Below are 24,505 nucleotides of genomic sequence, written 5' to 3'. Positions count from 1 at the left end.
TTCATTTCCTTTCCTTTGTCTAGTTAACTTCTTTCTCATTTATGTTCTTGTCTTGCTCATTTATGTTTCTTTCTTTTATTATGTCTAGCTAAGTTAATTATGTCAAGGTGAAAAGGGTACACTAATGGTGTAAGAACAAGTATAATATAAACTTAACATGGACCTTAACGTTGGATACTAACATGTTTTATATTTGTTATCTTGTTCACTTTAATACTTTGCTTGTTAAATGGTTAATCTAGATTTATGTTGTGTAACACTTGGTACAACAAATACTTGGCACTTTCATAGCCCATACTGTATGGTTTAACCGACACCTGAGCTATGAAAGGAACTTGATTTGTTGTTAACATAAGTTATAATCATGAATGCCTGCCAACATTTACAAGTATTAGCTTTATTCGAATAAGATAATTAATGTAATCATGTTAACAATTTATAATCTGATTGGAACCTCCTTTATGTGTGGTTTCCAATTGAGTAATAAGAGTTTATATTATACTTGTTTGAAGTACCATTAGTGGATCCTCTAACCTTGACATTTGTTTTTATCATTGTTTAATCCTTACGTTAATCTTTTATCTCAAAGTTCTCATTAATTTCTTCATCTTCTGTTATTATTATTATTATCATTGTTATTATTATTATTATTTACATTCTGTTTATATTATATAATATATATCTTTGATCTTTTCATAAAGTCAGTATATAGGCTGGAAACCTGTGACCCGATCTTTAGATCATTCTCAGGTATAACAACGCCACGTACTGAGTATTATTATTGTTGTTGTTGTTGTTGTTGTCTTGTTATTTATAATTTATACAATTAACCTCTCTGTGGTTCGACCCCGGTCTTGCCGGGTTATTTATTACTTCGACACTCCTGCACTTGGGAAGAGACATCAAGCTTTTGGTCGTGTCATTAATCTTCCCTTCAGCTTCAGTGGGTTCATCTCTTAGTCCATTTCCACCCTTTAGAGACGAATCTAAGGCTAGGATCATGTCCCTATTATCTGTGGTGAACGGTGGTCTTGATGGGTGTGTTGACTCCCTCGACAATGAAGAGTCCATCTCTGGCGTTGCTTTAGTGAACCCATCTGCCACCACTAATCAAATTAGTGGCACTTCTGCCTTTTCTACTAGTGTTCAAGGTCCAGGTACTTCTTAAACCTCTAACTTAGGGTGCTGGAAAGGACTGTTCATCATCACTGAAGCTTTGAATTTTAATTTAAGCTTTTGGGTTTTTTTGATGAAGCAAGGGTCGGGGTGGGACACCTCTTGCACTTCCCTCTCTATTATATCTCTATATGCTGATATATCAGAGGGCTTTAAATCCTTCTGACTACCATGAAGTTCAGTCTTTGTGGTCATTGGGGTCATAGATTATGGCCTTTTGAATGTTGATGCTGCCATTTTAATGTGCTAGCTTAGCTTGTTGCTATATTTTCCTTGGTATGTCTCCGGCCCCCTTGGTGTTTGGGTTTTTGGAGTGGACAGTTTTATGAGGCTATAGCCTTCTTACATTGGATCCTTGTGTCCAATTTTGGGTTTGTTCACAGACTCCCTGCTGCTATTTGCATCTGCAATGAAATTAATATTTCGGGGATCAGGGATGGGCTTAGTGGGTCTACTGTCTTTTGGTGGTGTGAGCACTATGTTGGGATGATATTCATTTTGTGGTTCCTGCTGATTGACTTTGGTAGAGTCTCCTTTGCCTTCCATTGATTAGTACTTAAAAGTTCATGTTTATCAAGGTTTTATATCATTATTTTGCACTTGAAGTATTAATAACTCCTTAACTAAAGCATACTTTATAATAACAAGTCTGATACTATAAAATGCCTTAACATATGGTAAATGTTCATTTTAAATACAGGCCTATCACATAAATCAAAGGATTGATTGATGAATTCAACTACTGAAATTGTGAAGATAAAAAAAAGGTGAAGCTTAGAAAAGAGATGTTGGGACAGTCCAAACTGGAACACTGTTCGGTAACTGGGTCATATCTCAAGTTCTAGATGTCTAAATGACCTCAATGTTTTACATAGATTCGGCAAGACATAAGCCTACGACGTTCATGTGGAGTCCAAGATTTAAAAAGGCCGTTTTCAAGTCCAAATTATTGCAACAACGGAGAAGTCTGAATCTGTCCTGCAGCCTAAACACTGTTTAGTACTCAGCCCATATCTCAAGTTCTAGAAGTCCAAATGACCTCAATTTTTTTCCCTAGAAAGCCGAGACAATTTCCTAGAACTTTCATGAGTACAAGTGGTTTCAGTTCCGATGTTAGCAATAACGTTTTATTCAGACAAGAAGATAAGGATTTTCACCAAGTCAAGATGTGGCCACCCACTCAACAATTATTCATCAAATCAATAGTTCCAAATTTTGGCCTATAAAAGGAGGCATTTGCCATGCATTTAGGCATCTTGGTGTTCATATCAAGATTATGCTCTTGCTCTCTTTCTTTGTATTTTGTAATGTTTAAGTTTTATTTGATGTTATATTAATCTTTTGTTTATGCTTTTCATTTCCTTTCATTTATTTATATATTTATGTTCTTATCTCATTTATGTATATTTTTTTCTTTCATTATATTTAGCTAAATCTATTATGTCAAGGTGAAAAGGTTACACTAATGGTGTAAGGATAAGTATAGTATAAACTTAACATGGACTTTAATGCTTGACACTAATATGTTTTATATTTATTATCTTGCTCACTCTTAATACCTTGCTTGTTAAATGGTTAATCTAGATTTGTGTTGAACAACCCTTGGTATAACAAATGCTTGGCACTTTTATAGCCCAACTGTATGGTATAACCTACACCTGTGCTATGAAAGTATGAAAGGAACTTGATTTGTTGTTAACATAAGTTATCACCATGAATACTTGATAATATTTACAAGTATTGACATTACTCAAATAAGATAATTAATGCAATCATGTTAACAATTATAATCTGATTGGAACCTCCTTTATGTGTGGTTTCCAATTGAGTAATAAAAATTTATACTATACTTATTTGAAGTACCATTAGTAGATCCTCTAACCTTGACATTTTTTTTAGAATTGTTTAATCCTCACATGATTCTTACATCTCAAAGTCCTCTTCATTATTACTATTACTATTATTAATATCATTACTACTACTACTACTACTATTACTATTATTCTTATTATTAGTATTATTATTAGTATTAGTACTACTATTATTACTATTACTATTATTATTACTATTACCACCACCACCACCACCACCAATTATTATTAGTATTATTATTGTTGTTGTTGTGTTGTTATTCATAATTTATGTAGTTAACCTCCTTGTGGTTTGACCCCCATCTTTACGGATTATTTATTACTTTCGACACTCTTGCACTTGGGAGAAGACATCAAACTTTCGGTCATGTCAAGTTTTTTGATGCCATTGCTGGGGAGGTAAATTCTTGTATAAATTATAATATTTAATTTATTTTCTCTTTTCACTTTTTATTTTTTCTAACTTTTGTTTCCTTTGTTTTGTTTTGTTTCTTTTTCTTCTCTTTTCTTTTCTTCTTTTTATTCTCTTCTTACATATGTATGAGAGTTTGGTCACGTACATTAAGTGGTCGACTTTGTAGGGTATCCTCATCATTTTCAGAAAATATGGTCGAAGAAGATAATCAATCGCTTCATAATGAGAATAACTGTATGAGAACACTTAGAGACCACATGAATCCCACAAGAACAAGTGCACCCTCATGCATAGTTTTTCCCTCATGATGCATCCCATTTTAATTTTAAGCCAGACATTATTCAACTTTTACCTTCTTTTCATGGCTTAGACCTAGAAAAATCCATACTTGCATTTAAGAGAATTTAAGGAGGTTTGTAATACCTATAATGACTCAAATTGTAGCATGAACACCATTAGATTAAAGCTTTTTTTCCTTTTCATTAAAAGATAAAGCTAAAACATGGCTACAAAATTTAAGACCAAGATCTATTCGAGCTTGGGATGAAATGCAACAACAATTTTTAAAGAAGTTTTTTCCGTCTCACGGAACAAACTCTTTCAAAAGACAAATCATCACTTTCACTCAAAAGCCAGGAGAAACATTTTATCAATTTTGGGATAGGTATCGAGACTTGCTTAATACTTGCCCACATCATGGTTTTGAAACATGGAGATTAGTTTCACATTTTTATGAAGGGTTAATACCTAGAGATAGGCAAATGGTTGAATTGATGTGCAATAGAACTTTTGAAGATAGAGACCCTAATGAAGCAATGGAGTGCCTAAACTTGCTAGCCGAAAATGCTCAAAATTGGGACACCACAGGTACTTATAAGGCACCAAGTAAAACTCAACCTCATACATCTAGTGGAGATATGGACAACCTTAGGGAAGATCATGACCTCCAAGCCAAGTTTGCATCTTTAACTAGAAAAGTCGAAGCACTTGAAATGAAAAAGAGTGGTTAATTAAAATCTGTTCAAGACATTGTGTGTCAAATCTATGAAACTAATGAACACTCAACAAATGATTGTCCAACTTTGCCTTCTTTTAGGGAATGCCTCCATGAACAAGCCTATGCTTTAAACAGTTTCCAAAGGCCCAATCATAACCCATACTCACAAATGTAGAACCTTGGTTGGAGAAAGCACTCAAATTTCAGTTGGAAGAGTGATAGCAATAATACACAAACTTTACAGCCATCGTTTCAAGCACACCATAATTTCCAAAATTCTCATGGATATGCACCTCCTTATGCTCCACCTCCTAGAAGAAATCTTGAGGAAACATTGCATGCATTTATTGAAAAGCAAAAGGCAATCAACTCTCAACTTGCTCAAGGCATGATAGATTTTAAAGATACTCTTCCAAAGTTAACATCTGCTCTCAGTTTTCAAGAGAAAGGTAAGTTTCCTTCTTAACCACAGCAAAATCCAAAGGGGCAATACAATGCAAATGCAAGTAGTTCAGGAAGCCAACAGATGGATCAAGTCAAATCAGTCACCACTCTTCGTAGTGGTAAGGTTATTAAAAAACCCACTCTTGAACATTTTGAGAAAGATAATGAGTCTATCTCTTAGGGTAAGGAAGAGGTTGAACCTGAATATTGCAAAGAAAAGGGTGATTCCCCACCAGCACTCCCATTTTCTCATGCCATGACCAAACAAAGAAAAGTCAATCACAACTCTGAAATCTTTGAAACTTTTAAACAGGTAAGGATCAATATACCTTTGTTGGATGCTATTAAACAGGTTCCTTCCCATGCTAAATTTTTTAAAGATCTATGCACTGTGAAGAGAAAACTGAATGTGAAAAAGAAAGCCTTTTTAGTCGAACAAATAAGTGCCATTCTTCAAAACAATAATGCTTTGAAATAGAAAGACCCTGGTTGTCCTAGGATTTCTTGCTTTATTGGAGAACATAAAATTAAAAGAGCCTTACTTGATCTTGGAGCTAGTGTGAATTTACTTCCATATTCAGTCTTTCAAAGTCTCAATCTAGGTGAGTTAAAACTAACCTTTGTACCTCTTTTACTTGCTGATAGATCTGTAAAAGTGCCTAGAGGAATAGTTGAGGATGTGTTAGTACAATTTGATAAATTCATTTACCCTGTAGATTTTATTGTCTTGGATACACAACCTGTTGAAGCATGTAATTCAATTCCTGTCATTTTAGGACGTCCATTTCTTGCCACTTCTAATGCATTGATTAATTATATGAATGGACTGATGAAGCTATCTTTTGTAAACATGACATTGGAGATGATTATTTTCAACACTTGCAAGCAACCTGGAGATGATAATGATTTACAGGAAGTGGACTTTATTGAAAAATTAGTTTATGATCAATTTCAAACCACTTCTAGAGAAACTGAGATTGATGAACCTAACACGTTGGTAATGGTCTATTTTCAGGAACAAGCTAAGGCATGTAATTGGAAACCATAAATTGAAGAATTGCCACCATTATCAACTGAGTCCATACCTTCAAGTGTTCAACCACCAAAACCCAATTTGAAGCCATTATCATTCAATCTCAAATACTCATTTTTTGGGAGAAAATGAAACGTTTTTGGTAATAATCTCTTCCAAACTTAATGCACATCAAGAAGGTAAGTTATTACAGACTCTGAAAATGCAAAAAAAATGCATTAGGATGGACCATAGCTGACATTAAAGGAATTAGCCCTTTGATTTGCACACACAAGATTTATTTGGAGGAAAATGCTAAACCCTCTAGAGAAATGCAACGAAGGCTTAATCCTAATATGAAAGAAGTAGTGAAAAATGAAGTCATTAAGCTTCTAGATAATTGAATCATTTATCATATTTCTGACAGCAAATGGGTGAGTCCTACCCAAGTTGTACCTAAAAAGTCTGGAGTCACTGTGAAAACAAATGATAAAAATGAGTTAATTCCAACTAGGACTGTTATTGGTTGGTGCAAGTGCATTGACAATAGAAAACTTAATTCAATGACTAGAAAAGATCATTTCCCTTTACCTTTCATGGATCAAATCATAGAAAGAGTTGCAGGTCTTGAATTTTATTGTTTCCTAGATGGCTATTCAAGTTACAATCAAATTGAAATTGCATCGGAAGATGAAGAGAAGACTACTTTCACATGTCCATTTGGTATTTTTTCATATCGAAGGATGCCATTTGGATTATGTAATGCATTAGCCACATTTCAAATATGCATGCTAAGCATATTCAGTGATATTGTTGAACATTTTCTTGAGATTTTTTATGGATGATTTTTCTATTTTTGGTGATTCATTTGATGATTGTTTGACTAACTTGAAAAAGGTTTTAAGCAGGTGTAAAAAAAAGAATCTCGTAGTGAATGGGGGAAAAATGTCACTTTATGGTAAAAAACAACATTATACTTGGTCACATTATTTCATCGAAAGGAATTGAGGTTGACAAATCAAAAATCGAGTTAATTGCCAACTTCTAACACCAAAATCTGTTAAAGATGTTAGATTATTTTTAAGACATGCTAGTTTTTATAGAAGGTTCATCAAAGATTTTAGTGTAATATCTAAGCCTTTGAGTAACCTTCTAACAAAGGATAATATTTTTGAATGGACCGAACAATGTGAAAAAGCCTTTGTTAAACTTAAAAGCTTGCTTACTTCTGCTTCTGTCATTCAACCTCCTAATTGGTCATTACCTTTTGAAATAATGTGTGACGCTACTGATTATGCCATGGGTGCTATTGACATGACCAAAAGATTGATGTCTTCTCCAAGTGTAGGAGTGTCGAAGTAATAAATAACCCGGCAAGACCGGGGTCGAACCACAGAGAGGTTAATTGTACAAATTATAAATAACAATAATACAACAAATGAAAGATTAATGTAAGGATTAAACAATGATAAAAACAAATGTCAAGGTTAGAGGATCCACTAATGGTATTTCAAACAAGTATAGTATAAACTCTTATTACTCAACTGGAAACCACACACGGAAGTTCCAATCGGATGATTTGTCATTAATAACTCATTATAAATTGTTAGCATGATCATATTAATTATCTTGTTTACATAACACCAAACTTTCAAATATTGTCAGGAATTCATGATGCTAACTTATGTTAACAACAAATCAAGTTCCTTTCATAGCAAATGTGTAGGTAATATACCATACGGTTGGGCTATGAGAGTGTCAAGCATTTGTTGTACCAAGTGTTATACAACACAAATATATATTAACCATTTAACAAACAAGGTATTAAGAATTAGTAAGATAAAAAGATAAGATATGTTAATATTAAACATTAAGGTCCATGTTGAGTTTACACCATACTTATTCTTACACCATTAGTGTAACCTTTTCACCTTGACATAATAAACTTAGCTAAAAATAATGAAGAAGAGAAACATAAATAAACAAAACAAGAACATAAATAAGATACAAGTTAACTAAGAAAAGGAAAGGAAATGAAAAGCATAAACAAGATATTAATGAAAGCAAAACTTAAGAATTACAAAAAAAATATAAAGAGAGAAATAAAGAGCATGAACTTGATCTGAACAACCAAGCCCCTGAATACATGGCAAATTCCTCCTTTTATAGGCCAAAATTTGGAATTATTGATTTGATGACTAATTGTTGAGTGGGTGGCCAACTTTTGACTTTGTGAAAATCCTTATCTTCTTGTCTGAATAAAACAAAAATGCTAGCATCAGAACTGGGTCCCCTTGAAAGCATGAAAGTTGTAGGAAATTGACTCAACTTTCCAGGAAAAAAAATGGAGGTGATGTGGACTTCTAGAATTGTAGATATGGGCCAAACACTGAACCATATTCGGGCTGCAGGACAGATTTGGACTTCTCCGTTGTTGCTATAATTTGGACTTGAAAACGGCCTTTTTAGATCTTGATGAAAACATGAAAGTTGTAGGCCTATGTCTTACTGAATCTGTGTAAAAATTTGAGGTTATTTGGACATCTAGAACTCAAGATATGACCCAAACACTGAACAATGTTCCAGTTTGGAGTGCACCAACATCTCTTTTCTAAGTTTCACCCTCTCTTTATCTTCATAAATTTCAGTAGTTGAATTCATCAATCAATCCTTTGATTTATGTGATAGGCATGCATTTAAGATGAACATTTACCATATATTAGGGCATTTTATAGTATTAGACTTGTTATTATAAAACATGCTTTAGTTAAGGAGTTATTGATACTTTAAGTGCAAAATGATGATATAAAACCTTGATAAATATGCACTTTTAAGTACTAATCACACCCCCCAACCAGCTTATTACTAGTCCTTAGTAATCAAAGCGTTAAAATAGAAAAACAATTTGCAAATTCCATAAAGCAAGGCATTCATCATTCAACTTATTTTAATTTATCCAGATAAACAAACTCCATTAAATTCATATATCTGCTCAATACCTCTTAAAACAAGATATTACTAAACCTTTCTTTTGTGCTCAAAATATCAAACACATAGTTATAGGGCTTTACTTGGAAGAAAAATAAATTTTTGTTCTAATGTTTAAGGCTAACTTCCTTAGGTTGGGATTATTATTTTTTTTCTTTTTCTTTATTTATTTATTTTATTTATTTATATACACATACAACTTGAAACACAATGTAACTTTAACCCATGTAACGAGTTTTAGGCTAATGACTCCCAAACCAGTTGGTCTTATGGCATTAGGTGTTGAGACACCTCTACGAGCTTAGCAACTTGGGTTGCAGATACTGATACGTAGATAGTGCAATGTTTGATTCCCTTAAGTTTTTCTCCTCAACCCATGTAACAAGCGTTGGGCCAATAGTTCCCAAGTTAGTTGACTTTAGGGTATTAAGTGTTAAAACACCCCTTCAGGCTTAATTGCTTAGGTTAGGGAGGCTACGAAACCAAACTTATCTACCTTTTTATTATCATTATTTTTTTTTATTTGTCTTTTGCAAATTATGTATTATCCCTTTCCCTTAGTTGTTACCTTTAACAAAAGAACATAAATAATGTAATAATCCAATGTGCAACCCACAATCATATGTTAAAGTGTGTGTGTGAAAATGAAGATTTAAAAATACTTGTTAAATGAGCATATGAGCAGAATCAAGTGCTACCAATACGAGAGTTTGTAAACCTAAATATTTCAAGAAGTATTCTGATAGATCCTGTTAAGAATGTTTACTAAGATGCGTCTCAAGAGTCACTTTTAACAAAAGAACTCCTTTTATTCTGTCATCCTAGTAACAACAGTTTTGCAAATAGTTTATGAAATAGAAAACACAGTTTTTTTTTTTAATTATCAACTACTACCTTTTCCCCCCAACCAAAATGAGACATTGTCCTCAATGTCTTAAGGTAGAAAGATAGAGTATACAAGACATCACCTGAAATAACGAACACTAACAAACCTGAAACACACTTAAACAAATATAAGAAACAACAAAACAAAATAATAAAACCAAAAGACACAAAGTTTTTACAAACGAAGGCTCAAATCCAATCTAAGCTTTTTACGGCTTTCCTTAGTTGACCAATTTAAGCGACTCATGGAGGGATTAATTACAGGGATGAAAGATTGTAATTGGTCAATCAATTGTTCAGCAGTATCAACAAAGATTATGATTTGTCGTGCTGAAGATGTTAGAAATTCCTGTTCCACAGCATGATCAAGAAAAGACAACAACTTATCATAAAAACCATTAACATTTAACACACCTATGAGTTTATGGTGAATGTGCAGTTGGGCCCAAGAGAAAATATGAAAGATCTCTTCCAATGTGCCTAGGCCACCTGGTAAGGCAATGAAGGCATCAACATGGTTAAACATTACATTCAGTCGATCATACATTACGGGGACTTCTAATTGATTAGTACTTAAAAGTGCATGTTTATCAAGGTTTTATATCATCATTTTGCACTTGAAGTATCAATAACTCCTTAACTAAAGCATGTTTTATAATAACAAGTTTGATACTATAAGAGACCTTAATTTATGGTAAATATTCATCTTAAATGCAGGCCTATCACATAAATAAAAGGATTGAATGATGAGTTTAAGTATTGAAAGTGAAAGGACAAAGAGATGGCCAAACTTAGAAAAGAGATGTTGGTGTAGTCCAAACCGGAACATTGCTCGGTAATTGGATCATATCTAGAGCTCTAGATCTCGGATTTAGGTCCATTTTATATGGATGGAAAGGTAAGACAAAGGCCTAAAACTTTCATGGAAGCCCAAGATTTAAAAAGGCTGTTTTGAAGTCCAAATTGAAGGAACAACGAAGAAGTCCGAAGCTGTCCTGCAGCCTAGACACTATTTAGTGTTTAGCCCATATCTTGAGTTCTAGAAGTCCAAATGACCTTTTTTTTGTTGGAAAGCTGAGACAATGTTCTAGAATATTTGTAAGGATTCTAGGCAAATTATGATGTTAGCAATGACGTCTTGTTCAGACAAGAAGATAAGGATTGTCACCAAGTCAAGATGTGGCCATCCACTCATCAATTAGTCAACAAATCAATAGTTCCAAATTTTGGCCTATAAAAGGAGGCACTTACCATGTATTGAGGCATCTTGGTTTTGAGATAAGATCATGCTCTTGCTTTCTCTCTTTGTATTGCTTATGTTTTGCTTTCATTAATATCAAGTTTATGCACTTCATTTCCTTTCCTTTACTTAGTTAACTTCTTTCTCATTTATGTTCTATTCTTGTTCATTTATATTTCTTTCTTTCATTATGTTTAGCTAAGTTAATTATGTCAAGGTGAAAAGGGTATACTAATGGTGTAAGAATAAGTACAACATAAACTTAACATGGACCTTAACGTTGGATAGTAACATGTTTTATATTTGTTATCTTGTTCACTTTTAATACTTTGCTTGTTAAATGGTTAATCTAGATTTATGTTGTATAACACTTGGTACAACAAATACTTGGCACTTTCATAGCCCATACTGTATGGTATAACCGACACCTGAGCTATGAAAGGAACTTGATTTGTTGTTAACATAAGTTATAATCATGAATGTCTGCCAACATTTACAAGTATTAGCTTTATTCAAATAAGATAACTAATGTAATGATGTTAACAATTTATAATCTGATTGGAACCTCCTTTATGTGTGGTTTCCAATTGAGTAATAAGAGTTTATACTATACTTGTTTGAAGTACCATTAGTGGATCCTCTAACCTTGACATTTGTTTTTGTCATTGTTTAATCCTTACATTAATCTTCCAACTCAAAGTTCTCATTAATTTCTTCCTTTTCTTCTTTATTATTGTTATTATTACTATTACTATTACTATTATTATTATCTGTTTATAAACTCAGTATATAGGCTGGAAACCTGTGACCCGATCTTTTAGATCATTCTCAGGTATAACAACGCCACGTACTGAGTATTATTATTATTATTACTATTACTACTACTACTATTGTTATTATTATCATTATTGTTGTTGTTGTTATTGTTGTTGTTGTCTTGTTATTTATAATTTATACAATTAACCTTTATGTGGTTCGACCCCAGTCTTGCAGGGTTATTTATTACTTCGACACTCCTGCACTTGGGAGAAGACATCAAGCTTTTGGTCATGTCAAGTTTTTGGCGCCGTTGCCGGGGAGGTAAATTCTTGTATAAATTATAATTATAATTTATTTTCTCTTTTCACTTTTCATTTTATCTAACTTTTGTTTTCTTTGTTTTGTTTTGTTTCTTTTTCTTCTATTTTCTTTTCTTCCTTTTATTCTCTTTTTACACGTGCATGCGAGTTTGATCACATACATTAAGTGATAGACTTTATAGGGTATCCTCATCATTTTCAAAAAATATGGCTGAAGAAGATAATCAATCGCTCCACAATGAGAATAATCGTATGAGAACACTTAGAGACCACATGAATCCCACAAGAACAAGTGCACCCTCATGCATAGTTTTCCCTCCCGATGCATCGCATTTTAATTTTAAGACATGCATTATTCAACTTTTACCTTCTTTTCATGGCTTAGACCTAGAAAATCCATACTTGCATTTAAGGGAATTTGAGGAGGTCTGTAATACCTATAATGACTCAAATTGTAGCATGAACACCATTTGATTAAAGCTTTTTCCTTTTTCATTAAAAGATAAAGCTAAAACATGGCTACAAAATTTGAGACCAGGATCTATTCGTGCTTGGGATGAAACGCAAAAACTATTTTTAAAGAAGTTTTTTCCGTCTCACAGAACAAACTCTTTCAAAAGACAAATCATCACTTTCACTCAAAAACCAGGAGAAACATTTTACCAATGTTGGGATAGGTATCGAGATTTGCTTAATACTTTCCCTCATCATGGTTTTGAAACATGGAGATTGGTTTCATATTTTTATGAAGGTTTAACACCTAGAGATAGGCAAATGGTTGAATTGATGTGCAATGGAACTTTCGAAGATAAAGACCCTAATGAAGCAATGGAATACCTAGTCTTGCTAGCTGAAAATGCTCAAAATTAGGAGACCACAGGTACTTATGAGGCACCAAGTAAAACTCAACCTCATACATCTGGTGGAGGTATGCACAACGTTAGGGAAGATCATGACCTCCAAGCCAAGTTTGCATCTTTTGCTAGAAAAGTCGAAGCACTTGAATTGAAAAAGAGTGGTTAATTAAAATCTGTTCAAGACATTATGTGTTAAATTTGTGAAACCAATGAACACTCAACAAATGATTGTCCAACTTTGCCTTATTTTAGGGAATGCCTCCATGAACAAGCCTATGCTTTAAACAGTTTCCAAAGACCTAACCATAACCCATACTCACAAACGTATAACCCTAGTTAGAGAAATCACCCAAATTTCAGTTGGAAGAGTGATAGCAACAATACACAAACTTCACAACCACCATTTCAAGCACACCATAATTTTCAAAATTCTCATGGATATGCACCTCCTTATGCTCCACCTCCTAGAAGAAATCTTGAGGAAACATTGCATGCATTCATTGAAAAGCAAGAGGCAATCAACACTCAACTTGCTCAAGGCATGACAGATTTTAAAGACACTCTTGCAAAGTTAACATCTGCTCTCAATTTTCAAGAGAAAGGTAAGTTTCCATCTCAACCACAACAAAATACAAAGGGGCAATACAATGCAAATGCGAGTAGTTCTAGAAGCCAACACATGGATCAAGTCAAATCAGTCATCACTCTTTGTAGTGGTAAGGTTATTGAAAAACCCATTCTTGAACCTTGTGAGAAAGATGATGAGTCTATCTCTGAGGGTAAGGAAGGGGTTGAACCTGAACATTGCAAAGAAAAGGTTGATTCCCTGCCAGCACTTCCATTTCCTCATGTCATGACCAAACAAAGGAAAGTCAATCACAACTCTGAAATCTTTGAAACTTTCAAACAGGTAAGGATCAATATACCTTTGTTGGATGCTATTAAAAAGGTTCCTTCCTATGCTAAATTTTTGAAAGATCTATGCACTGTGAAGAGAAAACTGAATGTGAAAAAGAAAGCCTTTTTAGCCGAACAAGTAAGTGCCATTCTTCAAAACAATAATGCTTTGAAATATAAAGACCCTGGTTGTCCTACAATTTCTTGCTTTATTGGAGAGCATAAAATTGAAAGAGCCTTACTTGATCTTGGAGCTAGTGTGAATTTACTTCCATATTCAGTCTTTCAAAGTCTCAATCTAGGTGAGTTAAAACCAACTTCTGTAACTCTTTTACTTGCTGATAGATCGGTAAAAGTGCCTAAAGGAATAGTTGAAGATGTGTTAGTACAAGTCGATAAATTCATTTATCTTGTGGATTTTATTGTGTTGGACACGCAACTTGTTGAAGCATGTAATTCATTTCCTATTATTTTAGGACGTCTGTTTCTTGCAACTTCTAATGCATTGATTAATTGTAGAAATGGACTCATGAAGTTATCTTTTGGAAACATGACATTGGAGATGAATATTTTCAACATTTGCAAGCAACCTGGAGATGATAATGATTTACAAGAAGTAGATCTTATTGAAGAATTAGTTCATGATCAACTTGAATCTACTTTGAGTAAAATTGAGGTGGATGAATCTGAAGATTTGCAAATGATTTATTCTCAGGAAGAAATCACGGATGAAAAAGGCACCAAAAATATTTTTGCTGATCTTGTGTCAAAAGTGACAACAGATTTGACATCTGACATCCCACCAATCGATGATTACTCTCCTGACGAATCCTTATTTTCTCTTAGTTCAATGCCTTGGTTTGCTAAAAATATCAATTTTCTTCCTTTAGGAGATTTGCCAGCTCACTAGAGTACTGAAGACAAAGGAAAGTTTTTGAACGAAGTGAAGAACTTTTATTGGGATGACCCTGACTTACTCAAATATTGTCCTGATCAAAAATTTCAAACATGCATTCTTGACAATGAGGTAAGTAGCGTCATTAAACTTTGTCATTCTGAAGCATGTGGGAGTCATTTCTCATTAAGAAAGACGACAACAAAAATCTTACAAAATGAATTTTATTGGCCCGCCATGTTCAAGGACACACATGCATTCTGCAAAACTTGTGAAAATTGTCAAAAAGTTGATACTAGTCAAAAAGTTTTGCTTTATAATTCTAGACTCCATTTATTTCCTGAAAAACTAAGATCAAGATGGAGTGGTCCATTTATTTTGAAACATGTGTATCCTTATGGGGCCCTTGATATTGAGAATCCAAAGAATGATAATTTTTTGAAGGTAAATGAACATCGTTTAAAAGCTTACTTTGATGAGTTTCCTAGTGAAAATGAATCCATTGGTTTGAATAATCTTATTGATAAAGGTTGATTATTTTGTTTTTCTCACATTTTTTTTTGTTCCTTTTTGGTGTGACTTTTGTTTTGCTAGTCTTTCTCTCACCCCGGTCAAATGGTGGATAACGGTACTCCGTGACTTAAGTCGGTTCTTTCAGTTTCCCAAATAACTGATATCTGTATATATTTGTACAAATCTTAGCTTTTTCTCTCTTATTTGAATCTCTTCTCTAATTCTCTTTTGAAAATGGACACCACTCTTGAAAAATTAAAAAGGTATTTTCCTGCTCTGCCTCCAAATGCGATTACAAAAATTTACCGTGCTAGGTGTGAAAGATTGAGGTTGTTAATGAACCATGGAATTCCTGAAGATATTCGTTGGCTGATTGAAGCAAAGGTTCGATTATCAGGTGAGTCCTCCAATTCTTTCATTTCACACATGCCTAGAACAGGTAAAAGCACTTTTGCAAAGAAACGTCGTGCAAAACGACTGAAAGTCTGTCACAGATGTGCCAGATGGACTTGTAATGTGACATGTCGTTCTTTAGGAATGGTATCTGTAAACCGTGAAGATAAAATACAATTCATTAAGGATGGCCTAAGTAAGGGGTCTTTAGATAATCTTTTGTTCACCCTTGAGACGCATCCTAGTGGAGATGTGCATGGTGTAATTCATGATTTATGGCCATAATTTCATAAAGAACATGATCGACTTAGTCTTGGGAATCTGACTAAAAAAGACCCTGTTTGCCAGTTTTTAAGAAAACTGGATGGGAAGCCTATCCCCGACCCATAGAGGGCGTTTAAGCCGTTCTTGGACGTAAAACCAATTGAAGATGTGAGCCACAATCACAACTACTTGTACATACATGCTTTGTCAAAATAAATAAATAAAGAGAGAGAGTGTGAGACTACAGCTGGCCTACATATAAGTGGTATGATTGCATTTTCACTTTTTCATCTATAAATTCTTCTCTTCCTTCCCTTCATTTCTACTCATCCCATACATTCATCAAATATAGAAGTGTGTAGAAATGGCAGGTTCCTCAAGTCATCACATAAGAAATATTTGTGTTTTCGGTGGATCCAGCCCTGGGAAAGAAAAGGAGTTTTTAGAATCAGCAAATCATCTTGGTCAAGTACTAGCTGAGAGAAAGATTCATTTAGTGTATGAGGGAGGTAGCCTTGGGTTAATGGGAGGTGTTTCAATGGCTGCATTTTTAGGAGGCAGTCAAGTTTTGGGGGTTGTCCCCAAAACTTTGACAAATGGGGACATCATTGGAAAAACAATTGGAGATGAACTACAGGTCCCAACAATGTCTGATCGACTGAACGCCATGTTTAGCCATGCTGATGCCTTCATTGCCTTACCAGGTGGTCTGGGCACATTGGAAGAGATCTTTCATATTTCATCTTGGGCCCAACTGCACATTCATCATAAACCTATAGGTTTTTTAAATGTTAATGGTTTTTATGATAAGTTGCTATCTTTTCTTGATCAAGCTGTGGAACAGGAATTTCTAACATCTTCGGTACGACAAATCATAATCTCTGCTGCTACTGCTAAACAATTAATTGACCAACTACAATCTTTCATCCCTGCCATTGATCCCTACATGAGTCGCCTAGATTGGTCAATTAAGGAAAGTCGTAAAAAGCTTAGATTAGATTTGAGCCTTCATTTATGAAACATTGTGCCTTGTGGTTTTATTAATAGCATATTATTTTGTTTTGTTACTTCTTATATTTGTTTAAGTGTGTTTCAGGTTTGTCATTGTTCGCTGTTTCAGGTGATGTCTTCTATACTCTATCTTTCTACCTTAGGACATTGAGGACAATGTCTCGTTTTGGTTGGGGGGAGAGGGTAGTAGTTTTAAAAAAAAAAAACTAACCAACTAACTGTTTTTGTTTTTAAAAAACCATTTGGCAAAACTGTTATTACTAGGATGGCAGAGTAAAGAGGAATTATTCTTGAGACGCATCTTAGTAAAATTTTTCTAATGGTTATTTGCAATATTCATAACAAGGCCTTTTAGAATACTTCTTGAAATATTCAGGTTTACAAACTCTCGCATTGTTATCACTTGATTATGCTCATATACTCATTTAACAAGTATTATTAAACCTTCATTTTCACACACATACTTTAACATATGATTGTGGGTTGCACATTGGATTATTACATTATTTATGTTCTTTTGTTGAAGGTAACAACTAAGGGAAAGGGATAGTATATAATTTGCAAAATTTGTTTTTGATAATATTGATGATAATAAAAACGTGGATAAGTTTGGTTTTGTAGCCTCCCTAACCTAAGCAATTAAGCCCGAAGGAGTGTTTTAACACCTAATACCCTAAAGTCAACTGACTTGGGAGCTATTGGCCCAAAGCTTGTTACATGGGTTAAGGAGAAAAGCTTAAGGGAATCAAACATTGCATTATCTACGTATCAGTATCTGCAACCCGAGCTGTTAAGCTCGTAGGGGTGTCTCAACACCTAATGCCCTAAGACCAACTGGTCTAGGAGTCATTAGCCTAAAACTCGTTACATGGGTTAAAGATACATTGTTTTTTAAGTTGTATGTGTATATAAATAAAATAAATAAAAAAAGAAAAAAAAAAAGAAAAAAAAAGAAGAAAAAAAGTAATAATAATAATAATCTCAACCCAAGGAAGTTCACCCTAAACATTTGAGCATAATATTGTTTTTCTTCCAACAAAAGCCTCATCATCTATGTTTTCATATATTGAGCATATAAAAAGAAGGTTTATTAATATCTTGTTTAAGAAGTATGAAGCAGGAATATAAATTTAATGAGAGTTTGTTTATCTGGATAGATTAGTGGAAGTTGAATGATGAATGCCTTGCTTTGTGAAACTTGCAAATTATTTCTCTATTTTAATGCTTTAGATTACTAGGGACTAGTAATAAGCTGGTTGGAGGGTGTGATTAGTACTTAAAAGTGCATGTTTATCAAGGTTTTATATCATCATTTTGCACTTGAAGTATCAATAACTCCTTAACTAAAGCATGTTTTATAATAACAAGTTTGATACTATAAGATACCTTAATTTATGGTAAATGTATCTTAAATGCAGGCCTATCACATAAATAAAAGGATTGAATGATGAGTTTAAGTATTGAAAGTGAAAGGACAAAGAGATGGCCAAACTGAGAAAAGAGATGCTGGTGCAGTCCAAACTGGAACATTGCTCGGTAATTGGATCATATCTAGAGCTCTAGATCCCGGATTTAGATCCATTTTATATAGATGGAAAGGTAAGACAAAGGCCTACAACTTTCATGGGAGACCAAGATTTAAAAAGGCCACTTTGAAGTCCAAATTGAAGGAACAACGAAGAAGTCCGAAGCTGTCCTGCAGCCTAGACACTATTTAGTGTTTAGCCCATATCTTGAGTTCTAGAAGTCCAAATGACCTCATCTTTTTTTTGTTGGAAAGATGAGACAATTTCTTAGAATATTCCTAAGGATTCTAGGCAAATTATGATGTTAGCAATGACGTCTTATTCAGACAAGAAGATAAAGATTGTCACCAAATCAAGATGTGGCCACCCACTCATCAATTAGTCAACAAATCAATAGCTCCAAATTTTGGCCTATAAAAGGAGGCACTTACCATGTATTGAGGCATATTGGTTTCTAGTTCAAGATCATGCTCTTGCTTTCTCTCTTTGTATTGCTTATGTTTTGCTTTCATTAATATCAAGTTTATGCACTTCATTTCCTTTCCTTTACTTAGTTAACTTCTTTCTCATTTATGTTCTTATCTTGTTCATTTATGTTTCTTTCTTTCATTATGTTTAGCTAAGTTAATTATGTCAAGGTGAAAAGGGTATACTAATGGTGTAAGAATAAGTACAACATAAACTTAACATGGACCTAACGTTGGATACTAACATGTTTTATATTTGTTATCTTGTTCACTTTTAATACTTTGCTTGTTAAATGGTTAATCTAGATTTATGTTGTATAACACTTGGTACAACAAATACTTGACAATTTCATAGCCCATACTGTATGGTATAATCGACACCTGAGCTATGAAAAGAACTTGATTTGTTGTTAACATAAGTTATAATCATGAATGTCTGCCAACATTTACAAGTATTAGCTTTATTAGAATAAGATAAGTAATGTAATCATGTTAATAATTTATAATCTGATTGGAACCTCCTTTATGTGTGGTTTCCAATTGAGTAATAAGAGTTTATACTATACTTGTTTGAAGTACCATTAGTGGATCCTCTAACCTTGACATTTGTTTTTATCATTGTTTAATCCTTACATTAATCTTCCAACTCAAAGTTCTCATTAATTTCTTCCTTCTCTTCTTTATTATTGTTATTATTATTATTATTATTATTATCTGTTCATAAACTCAGTATATGGGCTGGAAACTTGTGACCCGATCTTTTAGATCATTCTCAGGTATAACAACGCCACGTACTGAGTATTTTATTATTATTACTATTACTACTACTACTATTGTTATTATTATCGTTATTGTTGTTGTTGTTGTTATTGTTGTTGTTGTTGTTGTTGTCTTGTTATTTATAATTTATACAATTAACCTCTCTGTGGTTCGACCCCGGTCTTGCCGGGTTATTTATTACTTCGACACTCCTGCACTTGAGAGAAGACATCAAGCTTTTGGTTGTGTCAGTAATTCCTCTCCAATTATTTTTCCAATGATGTCCCCTTGTGTTAAAGCATTGGGGACAACCCCCAAAACTTGACTACCTCCTAAAAATGCAGCTTTTGACACTCCCCCCATTAACCCAAGGTTGCCTCCTCCATACACTAAATGAAGCTTTCGCTCAGCTAGTACCTGACCAAGATGATTTGCTGATTCTAAAAACTCCTTTTCTTTTCCCAGGACTAGATCCACCGAAAACACAAATATTGTTTATGTGATGACTTAAGGAACCTGCCATTTCTACACACTTCTATATTTGATGAATGTACGAGTTGAGTAGAAATGAAGGGAAGGAAGAGAAGAATTTATAGATGAGAAATTGAAAATGCAATCATACCACCTATATGTAGGCCAGCCGTAGTCTTACTCTCTCTCTCTCTCTCTCTCTCTCTCTCTTTATTTATTTATTTATTTATTTTGAAAAAGCATGTGTATGTACAGGTAGTTGTGATTGTGGCTCACATCTTTCCTTGGTTTTACATCCAAGAACGGCTTAAACGCCCTCTATGGGTCGGGGATAGGCTTCCCATCCAGTTTTCTTAAAAACTGGCAAACAAGGTCTTTTTTAGTCAGATTCCCAAGACTAAGTCGAGCATGTTCTTTATGGAATTGGGGCCATAAATCATAAATTGCACGATGCACATCTCCACTAGGGTGCGTCTCAAGAGTCAATAGAAGATTATCTAAAGACCTCTTACTTAGGCCATCCTTAATGATGCGAACCTCGTGATCACGTGGTCACGCAACCCACAATCAAGATTGAGATCTGATCTCGGAAAGCCAAAATAGGTCTGATATGAGTGCGACACAATGGAAACCTGCCCTAAGGCACCAACACTATTGGAATGAGAAGAATGACGCCACGAAGCCAGTTAATCTTCGATAAGTCAGATTCAGTTCGTTCAAGAACTGAAGAATGCAAGAATCACTCTCACACGTTAAAACTGAAAAATTCAGAATAATAATCATCAAAGCTGCCGAAATTGTGGCTTACATGAGTTTAATACCAACTGATGCGAACCTCGTGATCACGTGGTCACGCAACCCACAATCAAGATTGAGATCTGATCCCGGAAAGCCGAAATAGGTCTGATATGAGTGCGACACAATGGAAACCTGCCCCAAGGCACCAACACTATTGGAATGAGTAGAATGACGCCACGAAGCCAGTTAATCTTCGATAAGTCAGATTCAGTTCGTTCAAGAACTGAAGAATGCAAGAATCACTCTCACACGTTAAAACTGAAAAATTCAGAATAATAATCATCAAAGCTGCCGAAATTGTGGCTTACATGAGTTTAATACCAACTGATGCGAACCTCGTGATCACGTGGTCACGCAACCCACAATCAAGATTGAGATCTGATCCCGAAAAGCCGAAATAGGTCTGATATGAGTGCGACACAATGGAAACCTGCCCCAAGGCACCAACACTATTGGAATGAGTAGAATGACGCCACGAAGCCAGTTAATCTTCGATAAGTCAGATTCAGTTCGTTCAAGAACTGAAGAATGCAAGAATCACTCTCACACGTTAAAACTGAAAAATTCAGAATAATAATCATCAAAGCTGCCGAAATTGTGGCTTACATGAGTTTAAATAGTTCTTGAAAAGTTAACCCTAATGGACTCCTTATGTGGACTTATATGAGGTCCACTCAAAACCCTAAACTAAAAAGCCCATAACCTGATCCAAACAAGCCTTGGATCCTAGCTGAAAACAAACTATTAATTAAGCCCAAACATGAAAGAAAATAATAAAAATAAGTAACTTGTCATTAAATACCACCAGCCCTTCTTTCCTTGTGTGGCTAGGATGAATAAGGAATCCTTATAAGAAAAGGATTCTGAAACATTAATGAATCCTTGCCACACTAGGAGATTATATTGCAACTCATTAAATATCCTTGTGGAACTAGGAAATTCCCAAAACCAGCTCCCACATCCTTGGAGGAAAAGAATCCTAATCAAATAGGAAGTCCACAAGTCAAATGGCAGTAAATAACAAAATCCGTATAGCCTCTGTTGACCAGTATTGGGGTGCCTTCCCGAACTCCGATTGACCTGCAATTTTAACCCAAGGTAGTAAGATATGTCTGGAGAGTCCACATAAAATATTAGCCCGATCCAACGGTCGGATTGAGAATTATGATTGTTGCCGTAAACCTGGACTGTTGCGCTTTTTATGCCAAAATCCGAATTTGACCTTACTTGGGTCGTATCACAGGGCTGAACCGTATCACTTAATGAATTGTATTTTATCTTCACGGTTTACAGATACCATTCTTAAAGAACAAAATGTCGCATTACAAGTCCATCTGGCACATCTGTGACTGACTTGCAGTCGTTTTGCATGACGTTTCTTTGCAAAAGTTTTTTTACCTGTTCCAAACATGTGTGAAATGAAAGAATTGGAGGACTCACCTGATAATCGGACCTTTGCTTCAATCAACCAATGAATATCTTCAGGAATTTCATGGTTCATTAACAACCTCAATCTTGCACATCTAGCACGGTAAATTTTTGTAATCGCATTCTGAGGCAGAGCGGGAAAATACTTTTTCAATTTTTCAAGAGTGGTGTCCATTTTCAAATGAGAATTGGATGAGAGATTCAAAGAAAGAAGAAAGAGCAGAGAATTGCACAATTATATACACAGATATCAGTTATCATAGGAAACTGAAAGAATCGATTTAAGAGTCACGGAGTACCGTTATCCGCCATTTGACCGGGGTGACAGAAACTAGCAAAACAAAAGTCACACCATAAAGGAACACAAAAAAAAAGTGAGAAAAACAAAATAATCAACCTTATCTAAAAGATCATTCAAACCAATGGATTCATTTTCACCAGTAAACTCATCAAAGTAAGCTTTCAAACGATGTCCATTTACCTTCAAAACATTGTCATTCTTTGAATTCTCAATATCAAGGGCCCCATAAGGATACACATGTTTCAAAATAAATGGATCGCTCCATCTTGATCTTATTTTTTCAGGAAATAAATGGAGTTGAGAATTATAAAGCCAAACTTTTTTACCAGTATCAACTTTTTGACAATTTTCACAAATTTTACAGAATGCATGCGTGTCCTTGAACATGGTGGGCCAATAAAATCCTTTTTGTAAGATTTTTGCAGTCGTTTTTCTTGATGAGAATTGACTCCCACATGCTTCAGAATGACAAAGTTTAATGACCCTACTTACCTTATTGTCAGGAATGCATCTTTGAAATTTTTGATCAGGACAATATTTGAATAAGTTAGGGTCATCCCAATAAAAGTTCTTCACTTCGTTCAAAAACATTCCTTTGTCTTCAGTACTCCAGTAAGCTGGCAAATCTTCTAAAGCAAGAAAGTTGATATTTTTAGCAAACCAAGGCATTGAACTAAGAGAAAGTTAAGATTCATCAGGAAAGTAATCATTGATTGGTATGATGTCAGATGTCGAATCTATTATCAACTTTGACAAATGATCCGCGACAACATTTTCGAGGCCTTTGCCATCATCGATTGCTTTTTGAGAATAAATCATTTGCAAATCTTCAGATTCATCCAACTCAATTTTACTCAAAGTAGATTCAATTTGATCATGAACTAATTCTTCAATATGATCTACTTCTTATAAATCATTATCATCTCCACGCTGTTTGCAAATGTTGAAAATATTCATCTCCAATGTCATGTTTCCAAAAGATAACTTCATGAGTCCATTCCTACAATTAATCAATGCATTAGAAGTTGCAAGAAACGGACGTCCTAAAATAACAAGAAATGAATTATATGCTTCAACAGGTTGCGTGTGATTAGTACTTAAAAGCGCATATTTATCAAGGTTTTATATCATCATTTTGCACTTAAAGTATCAATAACTCCTTAACTAAAGCATGTTTTATAATAACAAGTCTAATACTATAAAATGCCTTAATATATGATAAATGTTAATCTTAAATGCAGGCCTATCATATAAATCAAAGGATTGATTAATGAGTTCAACTACTGAAATTTGTGAAGATAAAGAGAGGGTGAAACTTAGAAAAGAGATGTTGGTGCAGTCCAAACTAGAATACTGTTCGGTAATTGGGTCATATCTCGAGTTCTAGATGTCCAAATGACCTCAAATGTTTTCACAGATTCAGTAAGAAATAGGCCTACAACTTTCATGTTTTCATCAAGATCTAAGAAGGCCGTTTTCAAGTCCAAATTATAGCAATAACGAAGAAGTTCGAATCTGTCCTACAGCCCAAACATTGTTCAGTGTTTGGCCCATATCTAGAGTTCTAGAAGTCCAAATGTAAACACCCAAAAGAATATATATATATATATATATATATATATATATATATATATATATATAGAGAGAGAGAGAGAGAGAGAGGGAAATGATGACTCAGTTTTCGCTGCCGATGCAGAAATCGGCAGCGACACAGTTTCTGCTGCCGATTCTTGATTGGCAGCAATGCAGTTTCTGCTGCTGATTTCTGGATCGGCAGCGACGCAGTTTTCGCTGCCGAGGTAGAAATCGACAACGATG

At 34.4% G+C, this 24,505-nt stretch overlaps 1 pseudogene; it reads left to right on the top strand.

The window, feature by feature from the left end:
• The window catches only part of LOC140955635 (uncharacterized), a 121,835-nt pseudogene that overhangs the window by 16,290 nt on the left and 81,040 nt on the right, over positions 1-24,505 (top strand).

Source organism: Populus alba, chromosome 5, assembly GCF_005239225.2.
Source record: "Populus alba chromosome 5, ASM523922v2, whole genome shotgun sequence".
Taxonomy (NCBI): Eukaryota; Viridiplantae; Streptophyta; class Magnoliopsida; order Malpighiales; family Salicaceae; genus Populus; species Populus alba.
This window is presented reverse-complemented; position numbering and strand designations above follow the sequence as displayed.